This window comes from Squalius cephalus (genome assembly GCF_949319135.1).
Source record: "Squalius cephalus genome assembly, chromosome: 19".
NCBI classification, from domain to species: Eukaryota; Metazoa; Chordata; class Actinopteri; order Cypriniformes; family Leuciscidae; genus Squalius; species Squalius cephalus.
This window is the reverse complement of record NC_137140.1, coordinates 7,058,617-7,072,152: the sequence shown is the minus strand read 5'-3', so window position 1 is coordinate 7,072,152 and position 13,536 is coordinate 7,058,617.

Below are 13,536 nucleotides of genomic sequence, written 5' to 3'. Positions count from 1 at the left end.
CTCCCCCACAAAGGACACTTGAAATAAATGTTAAAGGCACAGTATGTAAGTTTTGCCGCTAAAGAACGCTTATTCAAAACAATTACAAAGGCGTAGATTGAGGATGCTGTGAATGAGCGTGGAAACAGGGGAGTAAATGAATAAAAACAGCCAAGGCAACATTTATCATTTTCAGTAAGCTGAACTTGATGCTTTAAAATAGCCAAAACTAAAACTGAAATATGTATGAATAGAAACAGACACTCTTGAAATAAATAGCCTAATAGCTCATATCGATAATCAAAGTTATTGCAAGAAAATAATTTTTTGTTGTTTTTTGACATTTACTTGACTGAGATATGCATAATACCATTAGAAACATTAGAAAATGCTATATTTCTGAAGAGATGGCTTTTGTTTACATTATTCTTCAATGAAGAATAAAAAGTCTATGATGTCAATTTCAGAATTTCTATACAAACCTGTGGAACTCTCTCGTGTCCACACTTTCCAACCCCAACATAAAACTGGTGGTCAATGGAATATTTAATCATATTTTTAATAATAGCTGCTTGATAAAATATTTCCTAAATCCAGTTAATATCCTTTAAAACATTTTAATTCAGGTAAATGCTAAGGAAGATGACCTTTTTAAACTTCAGGAAATATATTTAAAAAAAAAAAAGCTATATCCGTCGTAGTGTAACAACATGGCTAGCTAAATGTAACAATATATCAATATATTTGTCATGGGCATTAATGGTTGAAATATTCAATAGGTTTTTTGCAGACTTATTGTACAGAAATTGACATTCCAAAATAAATCTACCTGGAGAAATATTTAATATTTAGAGTAAAGTAAAACCAGAACTGTAATGATCAGAGATATCACAATGTCCTCTTGGTGGAGCCAAAAACCTTCACAACGTGAAGTTGTGATTAAATATAATGTATTTTGGGGCATCAAAATGCTGTATACAGTCTTAATGAACATTGTTGCAAGTAAACATAGCCTCAGATTCCCCAGAAGAATGAATATTTCAGCAGTAGATTTGTCTCTTGGAAAACATAATGAGCAATTAAGAGAATTCATCCTTCCGTGGGGTCCTGTCCTGGCGTGAATGAGGTATATGGAATGAGAACTCAGAGGGGGTTGTTGGAACATCTCGTAATATCTGAGCTTCATAATTTACTCACTGTGCCCCTGGAGCCAAAAGAGTGACGTCCTACAAATACGGCTGCCAGTAAACTGACAGCTCAGATGTAATGATTCTGGGTGATTGAATTTTGGGATCCAAAACTGTGGAGCCCGTCTGCCGTATCTCTCCCCGGTATATCGCAGGGGAAAGTGTGCGGGCTTTTCAGACCTCATCTGAATATGGAGTGTCTATGCTGCAATGTGATTTCTCCAAAGTAGCTCCAGAAGTGGCCCAATTTTTTTTTTCCTTTTCAGAACAGTTTGAACAGCACAAACCACATGGAATTTGATCATTTCGATTCTGACTTGGGCCACTTCCACATGTGGTCCTAAACCAGATGCAGGTCTGATGTTTTGCAATGAGACCTCAGTCGGAACAGGATCGGAATTCATGAGACTTTTACGTCACTGTAAATCAACATTCGTCACAATTCTGTACTGATGGGAAGTCACTCCAAAGATTTTACATACCAGTAGTTCTTTGCTCACTCAGGCCCTGTTTACACCTGGTATAAAGATGCGTTTTGGTCGATCGGATCACAAGTGGACGACGCTAAATACAGGTGTAAACGGGTTATAAATCGTTTTGACCTTGTCCACTTTTGACCCCTTCCAGAGGTAGTCGAAAACACATTTGACCGGATTGCTTTCGTAGTGTAGACACTCATGTAGTCGAACAGCCACAGAAGAGCGCCTACTCTCTGCCTACTGATAGCCTGGAAATCCAGACCTAAATCTAAAAGATTAATGGTCTGGCGTCGACTAATGAAAATCGGCCAGCTCGAGGGGCGACACCAAGCATGCATTTGAAAATCTCACTGCACGCAATTGGATAACACTACGACCAATCACAACAATAAACCCTATACGCTTAGCTACCAGCGGAGCTAACTGGTAGTCGTAGATTATACTCTTACCGTATCCGGTCGGCAAAACAGCAAAAACGTCCTTCTTGCAAAGGAAGGATTCGAGCGCCGTCTTCTGTTCCTGTTTTAAATAAAAAGCCAAGTCTAACTCGTTCATTGTAGCGGCCAAAGCCGTTTCAAACAACTGGTATTCATCCATAGCCATCTTGCAATGTTTATTAATGACTTCGACGCAGGGCCGGCCCTGACCAATTTGCTGCCCTAGGCAAGATTTTACCTGGTGCCCCATGCATCACAGCCTATTTCACCCCGTCATTGTGTTCATGATTATTTAGCATATATATATATATATATATATATTACATCTAGAGCATTACATCTAGCATTCAAGTCAAGTCCCCATTATCTTTTATAGCGCGTTTTACAATACAGATTTAATGTGAACTTTGCTATTTTTAATAAACCTGTAGCCTAAATAAATATCATTATTAATTTTGGCTAATAAATTAAAAAAAATGCCATATATCCCCCCCAAAACTGCACAACTGTAGAGTAAAACATTAATTTAAAAAAGTGATAAAAAATGCGTCTTAAAACTGACATGACTGTTACAAAATGTAACACAGTCTGGGGCCTCTGGAGAACTCAGAACAACTGCTAACATTAAGTTTAAGGTAAAAATAACTGCCATTAAATTATAGTATCTTACTCCTATGCAATTAGATAAACTGTTCATTCACTACATCACTTTACCTCTGTCTTTATCCCCTTTTATCCTCTTCTCTTCTTTTTGGCACGGTATCTATCACAGACTATAATGCTAATTTATAACGTGTCATGTAAATTCGGCCATCCGTCACAATCAGGAAACTTTCACCGTGTCTAGACCTGGCGCGAGCTGTCAGGCTCGTTTCTACAGGAGAACCTGAGTGTGTTAAGTGCCCTCAAACAAAAGCAGTGCTGTCTACATTGGATGCGGCACGCTACACAACAAATTACCAACAACTGATCGCGCACGCTCTGTTTCTGACACACTTCAAGCACTTGCTGGGCGGGGGAAGATTGATTTGCCGGACTTTTTTTTTTTTTGCTTTATTTGGTAGTATTTCGAACTAATGGTTTTAAAATAGTATTATTAAAAAATAACTTAAAAAAATGTCAAAAAAAAAAAATCACTCATTCACTCCTTTTGGCGCCCCTATGGATGAGTGGCGCCCCTAGCATTTGCCTATTCCGCCTATGCGCGGGCCGGCCCTGCTTCGACGTCACAGCGCTGTCGTCATCTGTTTAGCTCGCCTCTGGCCCGCCTATATCAAATAACGCGATGTGATTGGTGCAGCTCAGATAGCATCATTACTCAACACCAGAGTAACTCGCTGAGCAAATTCAACTTGTGCTCTCGCGAGAACTCCATCATTTCCAGGGTAGCCTACTGACGTAATGCATAAACATTATGGGAAGCGCGCTAGCCAGACGGGATTGAAACTTTGTCAGCTGAAGACCCAAGTTTGGTTTGAAGACGAAAAACATACCAAGCACAATGTTCTCTCACCATTCCTGATTTCTAACACACACCCACAGCGTTTGGTGTGGTTTTGCGACTATCAGAGCAGAAACGAAAGCCACTGCTCTCCATATGTTTTTCCATTGTCTCTGGGTGCGTTTATATGTAAATTGTTTAATATTATTGTCAATTAGACTAAAAGATCTGAAAAAAAAAACAACATACATTTATCCATCCATAGACCCTACCCTCAATGAAATCTGGACAGAAGTGGTTGGAAAAAAAAGAGACGGATGAAAACACCAGGTGTTCAGATCGACCAAAACACATCTTAATACCAGGTGTGAACAGAGCCTCAGTGAACTGGAAGACGGCAACGAAGTTAGTCAGTAAAGGAAAAGTGAGGGGTTATATGGTGACAGCTACAAGCAAAACTTGGAAAAGCTATGAGAAAAACTCTGCTCTCATCCTCATCTGCATTCTCCTAATCGCCTGTGCACAAATTCGCTGGCTTTTCACCTTTTAAATGAATGCATAAATGCTGACTTCATTGGCCTCCGTGTTTACTTCCAAAGGACAGTGTGCTGCATGCCATCTTTGTTATTGTTCTTTTGCACATGTGGGTCAGTTCAGGATCATGACCTGTTCACACTCGAATCTAATATTGGCCACATTTAAAAAATATTGTGAACAGCCAAACAAAAAAAATCGAATCTGAGCAATAAATCAGAATTGAGCACTGAGGCTTGCCTTGTGAATGTAGCCTAAAAGGGTATAGTGTGGGGAATTGTGTTATTTTAGGAACGGTTCATATAGATTTTTGCAACTGGTGTTTTTTTACTTGCTAGGACCCCACTGAATACAAAACAACCTGTTTCCAATTTTTTTCTTCATTTTTAGTGCCAAAATTCAAGATGGCAGACAATATATGCAGAAAAATCACAGAAAATAAAATATATAATCTTTTCACTTCTATGAAGGCTTTAAAATGGTAAACTTTTTGATGAATGTATTCCTAATAAGGCAGACAAGTGAGACCCAGACTATTTTAAAAATATTTATTGGATCGTTTGCCAAAAAATTGGGCTAAAAAAAAAAAAAAAAATCTGAAAAAAATGAAGAAAAAAAAAAAATCTGCATTTTGTTTCATTATTGAAGAGTTCAACAAAACAGTCAGTCATTGTCACTCAAGTATTTATCCTCATCACTCTCACTGTCACTGTCACTGTCTGACTTTTCAATATTGGTGCATGTCTTCTCTGTATGGCAAGCCGTTTTAACTTTTATTCATTTCCAGGATATGAATTCTTGATATCAACAATTCAGTTTTCACTAGATAAAACGATAGCTATTGATATCAGAAATTAGATTTCTACTAGTAACAATGGCAATTTTTGATATCAGGAATTACATTTCCACTAGTAACAATGCTAATTCTTGATATCAGCATTTACATTTTCACTAGTTAATAACCCCTCTGGGCTTCTTCGGTCAAAAACGGACGAAAACTTATACATTTTTAATTTTTAATTTTTTTTGCTTCATCGGAATGGGATGACACTTGGTAACTTTTGTTGTATTAGCTATGTGAACACACAAAAAAATCATGGACATGATTCGGATATGTTAAAGGGTCGTAAAAAAAAGTCACACTTAGCTTCCTGCCAGTCAAAAATGACCGACATAGGAAATGAATGGGAAATACGAAAAAATACGAAAACTCAGAGAAACTTTTGGTGGTACAAACTACAAATCAGCCACTGTGCTGAAAAAAAGTGCACAGCAATAAAGGGGTGACACTCTAAAACATCAAGAGTGCAAATATGACCCCCCCCCCCCCCCCCACACACACACACACACACAACAAATTATGCTCCAAACTATATAAAAACTATATAATCATAACTCCAAAACTCTAGCAAGGAGAGTCAAAAGGTAGGTATCATTTGAAAGAACTCTTTTTAAATTTTTGGAAAATATAAATTAGATTACATTTGGACATTGTCCTGCCGAGAAACGGCTGATAAAAGACAAAAATATATATATAATTTTTATTATGATTTTGCATATCTTTCTTATTTGTCATAGAATAATTCAGGAAAGAAATAAGGTAGGAGGAAAATTATTTTTTAGTGAAGTCCCCCTACATGTTAGCTGCATCTGGATAAAAAATAAATAATTTTTGGATAAAGGAATCAAAAGTTACAGCATTTGGAAAAGAGATAGCCTTTTTGTACAGTCTTTGACACCCCCTCATGGGCAATTTTTTCTCCATGAAGAATATCTTGTCATAAAAGCAATAGATTATGTTTTTTGAATTTTGGGCTCATTTTAATTGTAATAATATGCTGTAAAAAATGGAGTACCATTTTCAATGATCTGTGAATGTTTCATGAGCTGTATGATGTTTTTGACACATTGCAGTACATTATTTTATAGATTATGAAACAAGTAATAAAAACTCAGTGAGTGTTTTAGCGCAATTTTCTCACGTCATGGGATCACAACACTAAGAGATAGTAAATCTTTTCCTGGATTTTTTTTGTGCGTTCCCGAGATTAGACCTTCCTTAACATAATGCCGAAAACCCGAAGTCTCTAGGTGGTCTGGTTGAGGAGTAGATAGAAGTGCAAGATTGGTGCGCACAGACAGAACAGAAATCATGAGTTAACAATCACAATTTTGTCCGGTGGAAAATTGCGCTAAAAAAGAAATTCTATTTATCAGCAAATAACTCAGCAATACTTAAGAGTTTTTCAAAGTGGATACATTCACTGTTCAGACTCTAAGCTTTCAAATGACATCAATTTTGTGTTAATCAAGGCAAGATTTTTGAAAAATCTGGTGTACCTGCTGGCGGTACACTCGGTTTTAGAGGGATTACTCAGCACTCTTTAGGAGTTAATAAATGTAATTAGATGCATTAAAAAGCTGAGATCCTAAGCTTTAAAATATATAATTTGTGAATTTATGAATATAATATAAATATAATTTTTGATATTAATAATTACATTGTTACTAGTAAAAATGGCAATTACTGATATCAATAATTAAATTGTCACTAGTTGAAATGTCTATTCTTGATATCAACAATTGAATTGCTATTAGTAAAAATTTTCATTTTTGATATCTGAAAATGTATTTCTGATATCAATATAATGATTAAAATGTCAAAATGGCTTGCCTATTGCCATTCCCAGGATATAAATGGTTAATATCAAGAATTATAGTTTTTACTAGTTAAAATTCAATTGTTGATATCAAGAATTATAGTTTTTACTAGTTAAAATTCAATTGTTGATATCAAGAATGAACATGTTTAATAGTTGAAATGTAATTCCTGATATCAAAAATTGCCATTGTTACTAGAAACATTATTCCTGATATCAAGAATTATAATTTTAACTAGTGAAAATTGAATTGTTGATATCAACAGGGCTGGACTGGGACAGAAAATCGGCCCTTGCATTTTGGCCCAGACTGGCCCACTACATATGACCATAAACACCACCCATCCTTGCACGCCCTTGAATATGTTTTTGTTCAACTCCTATTCATTAAAACCACTAATGCCATGTAATGAGTGAGTAGGAACGAGTTAACAGATGAAATAAGTACAAAATTGTAATTTATTAATACAATTGAACTATACTCCACAGTGATGCATTCAAAAAACAAGCTATAAGCTGCATTGGCATAGCAATACCAGTGTTTCCCACAGGATTTTGGTAAAACTGTGGTTGGTGGACCTCTGTCCCTCTAGGGGGGTCCGGGGGCATGGGCATGGGCATGGGCATGGGCATGGGCATGCCCCCCCCCCCCCCCCCCTCCATGATCCAGTAAATATTTAGAAAATAGTCTGTATCACTTGTCTGCCTTATTAGGAATACATTCATCAAAAGTTCATCACCATTTTAAAGCCTTTATAGAAGGGAAAAGATTGTATATTTTATTTTATGTGATTTGTCTGTATATTGTCTGCCATCTTGAATTTTGGCACTAAAAATGAAGAAAAAATTGGAAACAGGTTGTTTTGTATTCAGTGGGGTCCTAGCAAGTAAAAAAACACCAGTTGCCCAGGCTGGAAAAATAATTTCCCTCTTCCTGCAAAAGCTCAAAAGTTTCATTTTGTTTATCGTTTCCTAGTAACAAAGGCTGGCTATCTTTCCATTGGCTTCATGTAATCCATTCTCCCCAATAATTTTCCATGTCATCTGATTGTTAACAGAATTATTGTGGTGAGCGCAGAACATTATTTTAATTAAAATGATTATTAGGTTATATGAAGGAAACTTTTAATCAGTCAATGCGTTTTTCCGGGTATGCCAATAAATAGCATAATGGTGGTTACACCCATCATTGGTTGATAATCATGATAATTCATGTTACCCATGGTCATATTTATTACCCAAGTCAATCAGTTAATTAGAAAATGTATGTATATAATAATATACCTAACATATATCCATTTGAAATGTTTAAAAAGGCGATTATTTGCAATTTTTGGTGATATGTCCACCATCTTGGATTTTGGGCCTGTGCAACCCGGGAAAAAATCGGAAACAGGTAGTTTTGCAAACTATAGGGTCTGAAGAAGTCAAAAAACATAATTTGCAAAAATCTATATGAAATGTTCCAAACACTTTATTTTGCTACATATGGCCCTGCACTAGTAGGAAAGGTGAACAATTATACCGTTTTTAAATGATTTATCTATGCCAACTACCCTAAGGTACATTTTATTGCTCGGAAACGTACTCTTTCGGAGCTAAAGGGACTTATTTCTTTTATGTGTCAACTTATATTATCTGTCTCAGCAGATGTGTCTCCTAAACATAATCTGTTACATTGATGTGGATCGCTCAGGTCATTTTCTCTCGGAAGCATTTGTTGAGAAATATACGAGTTCTTCTCTGACTTTTGATTTTAGTTTTTGAAGTCTCAGCACAGTTTGAGATCTGTTCTGAAACTAGAGGAAACATGAGATTGCTGGGGAATTTTTCAGAGGAGAATCACAAAGGAGACGCAGAATACTTCAAAAGTCTCCACTAAAATATTCAATCTTATTTGGGTTTTTTCTTTCTGCTGTGCAGTGCCAGCATAAGGGTTATATTTTGTTGTAAATGGGCAACTGAATGTGCATGTGGTATTTCCATTGTGACAATAGGAGTTTTAACACAGCCATAAATAATGCAAGCTTTCACATTTAGAGTATTTAGATGGCCTTGGAGGCAGTCAGCAGAACTCAGCCTCTCTGGTGGTTATCAGCAAAGCCTTGCAGGCTTTAGATTTTGTCTAGTATGTTTAGTAAATAAAACAGACAGTTCCTGAACATTTCCTCTGCCAACTTTCCCAGAAGATAATGTTGAAAAGTATTCCCTCAAGATAATTTGTTCCCAAAGTTAAGCGAAGTTTGGACATAGTGTCACTTTGCCTTGTTGCACAATAATTATCAAGGACATCTTTAAGCATGTCTTATTGAACTTTTCCAAGAGAAATCTGAGGGGTAATTACGTATAATAGTTTGGTTCAGAGCCAACACAATGGCTTAAACTTTAAGTAATGCAGAGGATACTAATTTTGTGTCAGTTTATTGTAGCAGAAACAACAGGCTTGCCAAAAACACATCACCATGCAAACATCCCTTCATATCAACCCACGAAACCTTTGTTTTTTAACTACCAATTGTTATCGCGGTTCATACCAATTTTCACATAAGCATCAAGGTCTTGTATTGTGTTTCTGATGAAGATCTTACAGTTTGGACAGCATGCTTGAGTCATGTTTTAGTGTGTTTATGTGGGCTTGCTGGTTATGGCATCATCCTTAACAAAACTAAGCATTCTGTGAGGGTTTTTATTATACAGCTTATTTTCCAGAAAGAACTTGAATGCTGCCGTGAACACCGACTGGTCAATACAGCACTCTAGCCATACTAAAATACATGATATAATAACAGCTATGACATGAAACGGATTGTGTGTCACTTCACACCATCTATAGCAACATATCAAGATGGTATCTTCTAGTTCTAAAAAGTAGTGTTTTTAAATATTTCATGCCCTATATGTAAAAATCGCTTTTTGTATTGCCATTTGTATGTGTGAACAGCTTGTAAAGAAATGAGACCTTGCCCAATTTCCTAGATTATAAATGCCTGACTGATTTTTATGTGAAAGACTGTGAAACTGATTTTATGTGAAAATCCTAAGGATATGACGGTTATATCACATATGTGTGTATTTATATATACAAAATAATTATTCACAGTACACACACATATATTATGTAAGCACAAACTTTTATTTTGGATGCGATTAATTGTTGCCCAGCACTAAACTGTATATTTGCAATAAAGCACTCATGCTGTCTGCATCCTTTGAGATCCGTATTAGAGTTTGAGAAACACCTCCAAAACTGAAAACTTTTTGTCCAAATGCAGTACAGTAACCACTTATAAAACTGATTTACCTCATTATTGGATCATATTTCTGTGGAGACTGCCACAGCCTTGGCTCAGACTCTATCTGTGCTCCCCGAGGCTTTTGCTCCATGACTCAACCCTTGCCACAATCACCACCCTCATCAAATATAGATGGGGAAAACAAGCCAATGGTAAGTCTGCGGCTCAAAGTTGGAGAGTCTTCAAGGATAAATTTTGCCGGAGAGGCATTAGACAGCAACAAACGCACTGCACAAATTGAAAGTCAGTGTTTGTTTGATGTGTACGGTATATGCTTGACTCTTACTTTTGTAATATGTCATTAAAATTTGAAAAGTACGAACAAAATCTAATACATCAGTCACAAAAATATGAGATGGATCATCAAAACAGAGTGTTTACACCTTAGCTCTCAGGGAGTAAAACAAGTTTATAAAGGCCAAAAGAATAAGATAACAAGCTCTTTTTAAAGTTGAAATTCTGTCAAACTCTTTCCCGCGTGATCAAGAAAAATCTCCAACAGGAATATTTGTTGTATGTGTGTAATGAAACTTGGGCGCAGTGTATTGATCTTAAACTTGATATTGAACTTCCTTGTCAGTGTCATAGTTTTGCACACTGGTCTGGATTTTTAATTTTTTTTTTTTTTTATAGAATATTAGAAGTAGAGTATTCCATCCATTCCATCCGTCTTTCCTTAAAGGGGTCATGAAATAACAAATTTACAAATATACTGCAAGTTTCATAACACAAAGCTAACTCCCTAGTTTTTGTTTTCAATCCTTCAAAAACACCCGGATCTGAAATCACCCCATTCATGGCGTCACAGTTTTCCTCTACAAGCTTTAATATATGTTTACACAACTTTTTTTTAAATGGGGGGTGCTGATGTTTCGCATGTGTTCAGCCAACTAACGCTGTATAGTTCCTATAGTGCTGGTTTAGACCCTACTCTGAAAGGAGTTCCTAGAACTAAAATAGTTTCTTCCTGCGGTGCGAACACGCCAAAATCTGGGTACTTCCGCCAATAGTTCAACTTCTAGGAACTATGAAAAGGTTCCTCTGGTGCGAAAGCCCCTTATGAGATGTTGCAACTGTAATTCCTCACCATCAGCATTAACAAGTGTGTGTTCATCAACATGAATATTTCTAATTTTTTGTGGTGCACATGTGGGAACTGCATCAATAATACGCAACAACACTAACGTGAATGACTGATGTAACATTAAAGTTTGCAAAACAAATATTGCTCCATCCTTTATCTTTACAATCTGCATTAATAGAAGCAGTTTTACTTAGCCGGTAGGTAGCCGCGGTTAGCCAGAAAATTACACAATATAAAACACAAAACTACGTATTTTGAACACCCAATAAAAAATACATCAATAATTATTCATACTTACAGGTTGTGATTCTGAGGAGCAAGCTGGTCCAAATAAACTGGATACTGACCCATCTTTCAAGAGCAAGCGTTTTGTGAATTCCGAGATTTGAGAAGCAGTCGTTACTCAAATTAGAGAAGGTTACTCAAATAACCATGGCAGGTTGGAATGGCCCTCATGTTGGAAAGGATAGGCTCTTTTAGATCACTGTTTTGCACACATGTCTCTGTCTGTCTCTGCAGTGAGGGTGACAAACCAGTCAGTGACCAGGTCTTTACCTCACTGTTGAGGTGATTTTCCATCAGGAACGCTGCTTGGATTAAAGAGTTCTAATTCAGTCTGGGATTTCATTGCAACTTCAAATACATTGAGTCCTGTCAGAGTAGCGGTCCTTTTGGGACAACCAAGCCAGCACTATACTGACACATAATACGACAGAGTGCTGTGTACCGATTTCCCCACGGTCCTTAGTGTCTAAAGCTATCCTGCGAAAGATTTCTGTGTGCACATATCTGGAAAATGTGCTGCAGTCCCTACAAAGATTACACAGGGGTTTCATTTGCGGATGCTCGACCAGGTCAGAGTTTGTATTTCATGAAATGTTTGTGGAGCTTCATTCAAATGCTCTAAATGCATTCATTATACGTTATTGATTGGCTCCATAGAGGGGTTTGTGAATTAAATATACATTAAACGGCATGCATTAATTCAATTTTCTTCAGCTGCATGGCCTCATTGTGAGTTGTTATTTTCATCAGCTGAAGTAGCGATGAATTTTTTTTTTAAATTCGGAAATATCCCAAACCATTCAGACACATCCTTTCACATCCAGGAATATTTTATTTCCTTGAGTAGGAAAAAAGGAGCTTGACATTTTCAAATAAATATAATTTAAAATTTCCACAGATGAGCTGAATGTCATTGCATGGTGATCAAAAATCAATAAGTCATTTTTATATACAGCACTCTCTGATGCAGTCTATTTTGAGCTCAACTGCTAGAAATTGTCTGTAAAGTTCAAAGCCTATTCTCAAGTTTCGCTTCTCCACAAGACAAACATTTGAGAGTGAAGGTTGCCGCACTTGGCCCTGTCACCTAAAGAGGTTTGTGTTGCAATGGTAGCAGACTGAAATGAAAAATGTATATTAAAACCAATCAATTTGGTGACCTTTTGGGTCCTACTATATGGAATCCTTGTTGGAAATCCTATTTTTATCGATGAACTCGGTGATGTGGTGGAGAGGTTTCTGAACCGCTTTAATAATGAATGATGACTCAAACTACAAATCAGGCACCAACAGGCTTCAGCTGGCAAACCAGTTGAGACCAGTTAGTGTAAACCTCAACACAGCTTAAAAAACTAGTGAATTCAGAGCTAGTCTTTCGTTCATCTTTTGGGTGAACAAAATAACAAAAAACAAGCAGTCTCATCAATGTACGTAACATACCAAGTGTTTGTCGATCTATGGCGCCTTTCCACTGCACAGTTCGGTACGGCTCACTTTTTGGTACTTTTCCACTGCATGGTACAGCCATGGTACAGGTACTGCTATGTTGAGGTTCCAAACGAGCCGTACCGATACTAAAATGTGACGTTTAAACACTGCAGATCACTGATTGGTCAGAGAGAATCGTCACTACCAACATCATTGGATTTGCGACACAAGACACCAAACCCAAACAAACAAACTTTGTCTTGCAGTGAAAAACTTCCACATGCCGATAAAATCAAAAACACATTCCATCGTTATGCTCCATTGCTCCCGTGTTGTGCGTTTGTCTGTGTCACGTTAACGATGTCACAGCAGTAGAGGCGACGCAACTATACCGATCAGTCGATAATCCCCCCACTTTGAAGCGGTACTAAACTGCAGTGGAAAAGATAACCGAGCTCTGCCGAGCCGTACCATATAGTGGAAAAGCTTCATATGTAAGCAATAAGTTATGAAAGGCGTTGTTAGGGCCTGCAACCCTTTCAGCCGTAAATGTATTCACAATACAGCACGCTTCTAGTACCTTAAAATGGTACTAGTTGAACTCAAAACTGTACTTAAAACTTTTATAAAACGGTTACCACATAATACAAATCATGCGTAGCATTAGTTCTGGCAGGTCACGTCAGTCAAGCTTGCATCAGCTTACTCAGCTGAACCACGTCTACCTCA